The sequence below is a fragment of the Silene latifolia genome, chromosome 7, assembly GCF_048544455.1.
Source record: "Silene latifolia isolate original U9 population chromosome 7, ASM4854445v1, whole genome shotgun sequence".
NCBI classification, from domain to species: domain Eukaryota; kingdom Viridiplantae; phylum Streptophyta; class Magnoliopsida; order Caryophyllales; family Caryophyllaceae; genus Silene; species Silene latifolia.
Window position 1 is genome coordinate 123032331 of NC_133532.1, and position 7315 is coordinate 123039645.

At 35.4% G+C, this 7315-nt stretch overlaps 1 long non-coding RNA gene across 5 annotated transcripts; it reads right to left on the bottom strand.

Moving 5' to 3' along the window:
* Nucleotides 1–3165: 3165 nt before the first annotated feature.
* On the bottom strand, nt 3166–6732 carry LOC141592913 (uncharacterized). 5 transcript variants are annotated; one of them, XR_012521251.1, is made up of 5 exons: nt 6134–6732; nt 5709–5789; nt 5315–5479; nt 4257–4400; nt 3166–3493 (listed from the first exon to the last, which is right to left on the bottom strand). It is a non-coding gene; the product is annotated as an uncharacterized LOC141592913 (long non-coding RNA). The 5 variants fall into 5 exon arrangements; XR_012521250.1 differs by lacking the exon at nt 3166–3493 and adding an exon at nt 3616–4097 and having other exon boundaries at nt 6134–6731; XR_012521252.1 differs by lacking the exon at nt 3166–3493 and having other exon boundaries at nt 4158–4435; nt 6134–6719.
* Between the last annotated feature and the right edge of the window lie 583 nt (nt 6733–7315).

The following is a 7315-nucleotide window of genomic DNA, read 5'->3' on the forward strand; positions in this document are numbered from 1 at the left end:
GACGTTAAAACCAGTGAAAAACATTAAAATATTTTCAAAACCTTTAGTTCAATTTTTTTTTTTTATAATAAGGTTAATAACTCCATTAGCTATAGATAAGCTCACGGTCATTGATCTAAGAACGCAACAATTATTAAATGACAATCAACAAACAGGTTAGTACCTAACAAAGAGCAAACACAAAGAGACTACAACATAAAGTCCTAAGTATACCCATCTTACCCATCTCTCAAGTTTATTATTTTAAGGTCAAGTTATTTATATTGGGGTGCACAAACGTGCGTCGGGAGCAAATATGCTCTGATACCAACTGTGACACCCTCACTTAACGAGGAAAAGTAAACACGTAATTCTAGAATAAAACTGCATGGATATGTTTGTAATAGGTTCATTATAGTAAAAACCTGTAATTTTTAAAACCTCGAACTCGTTATAAAGATATCCAAAAGGGAAGGTGTCAAACATGCAAGGTCCAAAATAAATCTCATGAATGAAACATCGCTAAAGTCGCGAAACAAAGTTATACAAACCAAATATGAGAAAGGGAGACATATGTCCCTAAAATGTATGTGGCATAAAAAGGGTTTAAGGGTCACAATAAAATAAAACCAGTCTAGGTCCCAAGGTTACTTTGCTCGCTAGCTCGTCCATGTACCCCATATATGCATCACCTACACTTGTCATTCGCATTTTATACAAATACGAAAGCCACATGAAAGTGGGGAGTAACTCCGAGTTCTCCCAGCCACGAAATGTCATAATTAATATAACATGTAAACATAAGAATATGAATATGAATAACACATAGCCTTAGCATATAGATGCTAGACAATCGTGCTTATCATGTGAACAACAATATAACAACACATAGTCCTAGCCAGTGAATACTAGACCGACTCATACTACACTATCATGTGAATCACATAACATCCAGGAATCCAAACTCTATCAACCATAGCCGGCTTGCATCTCACCTTCTATGATTCATAGAATCACCATACAAGAAAGGGCAATATACCAAAGACAGGCATAAGTTCTTAGTACCGTCAATAGTCACTCTGTAACTCGAGTCTATACCACGAGGTAGGGAAGGTAATCGAACCGGTATCTTGGCTCAACGGTTAATATTAATAAAACATGGCCAAGACACAACACAACTGATAACTCAATATTTTACGTATTTTAACCCATATTTTATCTCTTATTTTGTCGGAATAAATAGCGTGGTTAGTATAATTTACTTATTTTTGAATAAAATAGAATATTATTGGATTTATGTTAATTTGTGTCAATTTATATTATTTGTCGAGATTTGGTACTACTCTCGTATTTTTGTCTCATTTTGTAGGTACCAAAGAAGAGCGAAACCGGGTGAATCAAGCGGGTTAAGTACGAGCAATACCGGAAATAAACCATAAAGCACAACAGCACTTGGATTGCCTCTTATTGGGCCGTATTGCCTCTCATTTCAGCCTCCATATACGTGAATTTGGGCTGATTTCTCTCTATGAGTACTTGTGAACAATTGTTTTTGGTGTGGGCCATTTTTTGTCTTGTGTGGGAATTAAAAAGAAAGAGGCAGAAGACCAAGAGGGGATTCATTTTGAGTGTGGTGCTGGGCACGTGATACCAATAAAAAGGAGCCCTTTTTTTTGTTGTGGTCGGGCAGAGAGCAAGCAGAGAGGAGAGCCTCCATTTGTTTGGCATCTGGCGAGAAAACGGAGGGTAGGAGGAATAGTTTGAGGGTTTTAGTCTTATTTCTCTCCAAAAATACTCTCTTAAATTAGTATAGAAGTAGATTAATTAGTGTCAAGATTTGATCTTTTGGGTTTGTAAGACAATTTCCTAGCTTTCTTATGCAATTTCCTTCAAGTTGGTATTAATTTCTTCTCTCCTTTATACTCATTGTTATTTAGATTAAATTATTGTTGTGTTTTAATTAGTTTAATCATTTTTTAATTAGTTAAAGTTTTAGTCTTTATTACTCTTAATATGTTTAATGTTAATTTATTAATGTTTGCTCACTAGATTAGTTAAAGTTTCAATCTTTATCACTTTATTTTGTTTAACCATGTTTAGAATAATTATAAATGTATTTAGTTTTAGATTAGTAATGATTAGTGAGTAGTATTTTTACTAGGACTCGGTTTGACCCGACATGAGTAATTTCACTAATTGATTCTCATAAAGGCTAATTGTTTGGGGAAGTTGGTGAGGGTAGTTTAGAGGAATTACATGGTTTAAGGATTGATTTTTGGGTAGTGCCGACTTGTAACCCTTGTCCACCAACGAGAGTTGGTTAGGTTGTAAATTGGGTACCCGAAATTTGATCTTGTCACCAACCAAGGTTGAGACCGAAAGGGAGAACCGAGGGAGGGTGCCTCTAGACTAGCGTTTGAAATCGACCCTCGAGAGAGGGAGTGAGATGACCCGGAATACGATGGGGGCTTAATGACCTTGACCAAGTTCTTGACCACCTTGGGAATGTGCACGTTTTCGGGGTTGTTGGGTGTTGAGTCAAGGATTCCGACCTTCGAACCCGAGAGGGGGGTTGGTGGGTAGTGCTAGTGTCCTACTTCGAACCCGAGAGGGGGGTCTTAGGCGAATTAGAGCCGTCTCCTCCTTGCCCGTCTACCTAAGTGATTAGCCTAGGGAATCATGATGTGGAATTACAAATTGTTGTGGGAGAACCGAGTTCTAGGCCTTTTAATCTTTGAATTACAACTTATCCTTCTTTCTTGCTCATTTACCTTTCTTTTGTTAAGTTTGCATTTCATTTTGTTTTAGGTAGCATTAGTATAACAACCTCATCTTTTATTGTCGACTTAGCTAAGCATAAGAATTTAGACAATTAGTAATCACCCTTGCTCCTTGTGGTTCGACCTCGACTACCCTACTACATTAGTTGAGTTAATTATTTGATTGGGGGAGTGCGACAAACCCCGCTATCAAAATGGCGCCGTTGCCGGGGAGCAATGGATTGATATTAGTTGTTTTGTTCTAGTTTAGTCTAAGTCTTTGCTACTTTTGTTGTTTGTCTTGCTAACTCTTGTGGGCTCAAGTAAGTGGATTTCTTTGACTATTTCTTGTGCACTTTAGATGATTATTTTTCTTCTTAGAGACACTCATGAATTGGACATGATCCCTTGCTTTCACTTCCAATATCCAAACTCCCTCAAATCCAAAAAGGAGTTAATTTAAATTAGCTCTCCCAAACATACATCCATGTAGCATATTAGTTTTTGCATCTAGATTACTTGTAATATACTAGTTGTTCCTCCGCGCGCGATGCGCGTGGAGTCCCAAGGATCATGTCCGTCTATTATGAAAAAATTTAGCTTGCATATAACTTAGAAATGATTTTTATATAATATTTGTTTACGTAACGGTTGCCTTACGTATAATCTCCAAGGTAACAATTGATAAAATGCAATGAGTAAATACAAAAGTAAGTTGTGTCTCCATCCTTTATCACTGTTGTCATTGTAACCCACTAAAAACAAAAGTAAAATAAAATGCAATGAGTAAATAAATAAAAGCAAAATCTTGAAAAAGCAAATTAAAATCATGAAAAATGAGAAAGAAAAAACAAATGAGAGTGTAAACTAAAATTAAAATTAAGAATTAAACAGATACACAAGCGTTACTCTCCGCCGTCAAACACCACTTTTAACCACATCTAATGTCTTCGCCTACTGTCCTGACAATAAATATCCAGTTGAATACAACATTAAACCAACTCAAAGCAACCCCTTTGAAAGAAGTTGCAGAAAAGGAACCAAACTAACCATACAAGCAACGCTAAATAGAAAGAAAATAGAATCAACGCAGCTCTAATAAAGCTTTAAAAATTAGGTTCAAGAATGGGTAATTAAATCGGGAAAAAGGGTACATTGACAACAGTGGAATGTTGGCTTTTAAAAAACGGGAAACTATCGTTCTATATCTCTTCTAATTATGGTCTCCAATCGAATGCACCCAAAAATCTGGCCTAGGACAGGTACTGCAAGAATAGCTTAAAACACATCCAGAACTAAGACATGGATGTTTAACATTGGAACCATCGTTCTTTTCCAACTTCTTCACTTGATTAACAACTGTAATCAGTGAGTAAGCTGTTAGTAGATGGCTAGCATGACTAATTTACACACTAAAAGTTAATTATTGTAATCGAGCTTGAGTTTCATTCTTATTGTTTGTAATAGGAAAAGAAATCAAAACCCATAACAAGAAAAAAGATTGATCAGGCAAGTTACTGGTAAGGGAAAAAATTGCAGGCCTGATGCAACAAATGGTTTCTCATGATGAGACTCAATAATCCTCCAATCAAGTTGGGAAACTCGTCTGACTTCTTGTCCTTCTTCAAGTTTCTTCTGAACTATGGAAATTTCACGCCAACACTGTCAGGGAAACAATATTTAAGGACACAGAGCATCTGGCCACAAAATTTATGTTCGATGAGCAATGACAAATAAAATAAGTTTACAACGAGCAAGCAGTGGGATTTACATGTGTTCTCATACACCGTAAAACTGACTTTAAAGTCTATCAATAGCATTAAAAATTTCAACGGGATGCCAAAAACAAATATACTTGTCTGCCACTTATCTTAGGTACGTGATTTTCATAAGAGTTCAATGGATGGCAAATCTAGCCCCTAAACGACAGCATACTGCATACAACTAAAAACCATCTTACCCATGCTAAACCAAAATGAGTCAAGGAAACAGCTAAATAAAAATGATTTTCAAATTCATTAAACAGCCACAATTGATAATACTTCTCCTTAGCCCTTAGATACTCCAACATGGAAGCCTACAAAATCCATTCATAGTCATGGACATCAAACAACCTACTTTACACGTAAACAACTACCTTTATCTCCATTCCATCAGATGCATTTGCAGCTTATTATGGTTTCACCAGTATACGTTTTGCTCAAAACTGCAGATCCATCTACCATACACCCCTCTTGAACCAGATAAATACTTAAAATATTGTTGTGATACCATTTACCCTATTTTCCAATAATGTTGATACACCACACTCTCAGGGAGCTAAACAAACCATGATACCATACACAATCAAGTTGCAAAACCTTTTATACAAGTTATATAATTGATAATACATGATACAACTGTAGCCCGTCTCTAAGTCTGAAAACGAATAAAAAAGAGAGCTGTCTCCACACACACACACACACACACACACAACAAAAAGCACAAAAGAGTAGATTTAACCCGAAATTGATATAAAAATTAAGAAAAAATAGCAAAATTAAAATAGAACAGCACAATGAGAAATCAGATCTCACCTTTTTAAGGAAATTTGAACGACATGGGACGAGTATTGCCGCAAGAACGAGGGTCAATAAGAATGAAACTCAAGCTCGATTGTGGTAGAGTATTATACAAAAAGGCGAAAATACCAATATCTGGTGTTGTAGTTGAACCCAAGAACTCATGTAATCGCAATAAACCTTCAAGGAAATAAACGTATGAAGATTAAAAGGGGAAGAAAACACCTAAAACCTAACAGTCAACCACACGCACACAATTCATACCACAGATTTATCTGCTTCATTACACAATTCATTAATCTTATTTACCATCCCTACCCTAAATACAGCTACAGCCAATTACGAATCACTCCAAACCCCTAGAAGGGAGTTTAATTTCATAATGAAATGAACAACGAAAGGGTAATACCTGAGAGGGCGGTGGGTTTGCCGAATTGGAGCCAAAAGAAAACCACTCAAGAAGAATCACCGATTTTCACTGCATCAAAAGCTAACATCCAGAAAACAAAGATTAGAGTAAATGAGAAGAAACCAAATAAGAGTAGAGTAAAAAATGCAAATGAATATGTTCCTCTTTAACACAGATGAATATGTTATCTTCAGCACAAATGAAAAACGCAACACACGAAGAAATCAAAAATTAGCAAAAGAAATTCACCAGATCTGAGAAACACAATATAAAGTAAAGCAAGAAATGAACTCGAAAAAAATCAGCAAACATAAATTATAAAAAACGCAATACATGAACACTCAACAAAAAATGTATCTAAACCCTAATCAAGCAATTGAAATCAGTAAATGAAAAAAGAGGAAATCGGGAAATGAAATCAATACCTGTGATCTAGCAGTTGTAACCAACTGCACCAAAAATTTCAGATCAACAACCTCTTCTAAGTTCCTGCCCAGATAAAATGATTAATTATAGGAGTTGGGGAGCGATTAAAGAAGAAACGGATTATGTTTTTGATGGTGATGAAGAGTAATAGCAGGCCAAAGACGGAAGAAACAAATAGAAAGAGGAAAGAAGAAGGAAAAAGTAAAGAAAGAAGAAAGAGGAAAGAGGAAAGTAGAAGGTGTTGTCCATCACGCAGAGAGCACGAGAGTTACTGCTCGAGCTCGACTGTTCAATATTTTTCAAAAGAAGCGACCAAGAAAGAGAAAGAGAAAGAGAATGATAGAGAAACAGATGAGCGAGAAAGAGAAAAGCAGCAGAGAAAGAAAGCAAATCAAAAATATGTTTAGGGTCAGTGAACAGTGGCCCATGTGCAAGGGAGGCTCCTGTTACTGCTCTACTGTAGCTAAGGCAATATTTTCCAAAGTTCATGCATTTAGAAGGGTCTTAGATTAGCTTTAATCCTCATTTAATTTGCATTCACGTAGGTTGCATTAGAATTTAAATTTTGTAATATATTGTCACATATAGTTGCATTCATATATTAAAAAAAAAAAAATTGAAAATTGAAAAACCCAAAAAAATACGTCTTTTTTTATTTTGAATAAATATGCCTCTTAACCACACTTCATCCGTCATTGGGTGTTGTAAATAATAAGTGTGGGAGGAGGCCCCAAAAAAAAAAACACGAAAACAAGTTCTTTACTTTTTCGAAAATTCAAAAACAACAAAAATATGTTATTTCATTTCAAAAACTAAATTAAAAATCAAAAAATATGTTCCTTCCTTTTTCTTATTCACTCCCTATGCTTTTGTCCATTGAGGACAATGTACATTTCAAGTGTGGGGAGGGAAATATCCACTTTGTGAATATTGTTTATATTTGTTCATATCATTATATACTTGTAAATTGGATAAAATTTCAAGAAAATGCCTAAAAATTGAAAAAAATTCTGAAAAATTCAAAAAAATTGCATTGTATATATATTTTTTGTCTAACCTTTGGCATGGCGCATTGACCACTTGAGGCAAAAAGGAGCTAGAAGACCGCTCGGTATAATCCTTCCTATCTCTTACTCCTTTTACTATTCTTTCTTTTTGGTATCCTGGATATTTTGAAGGAG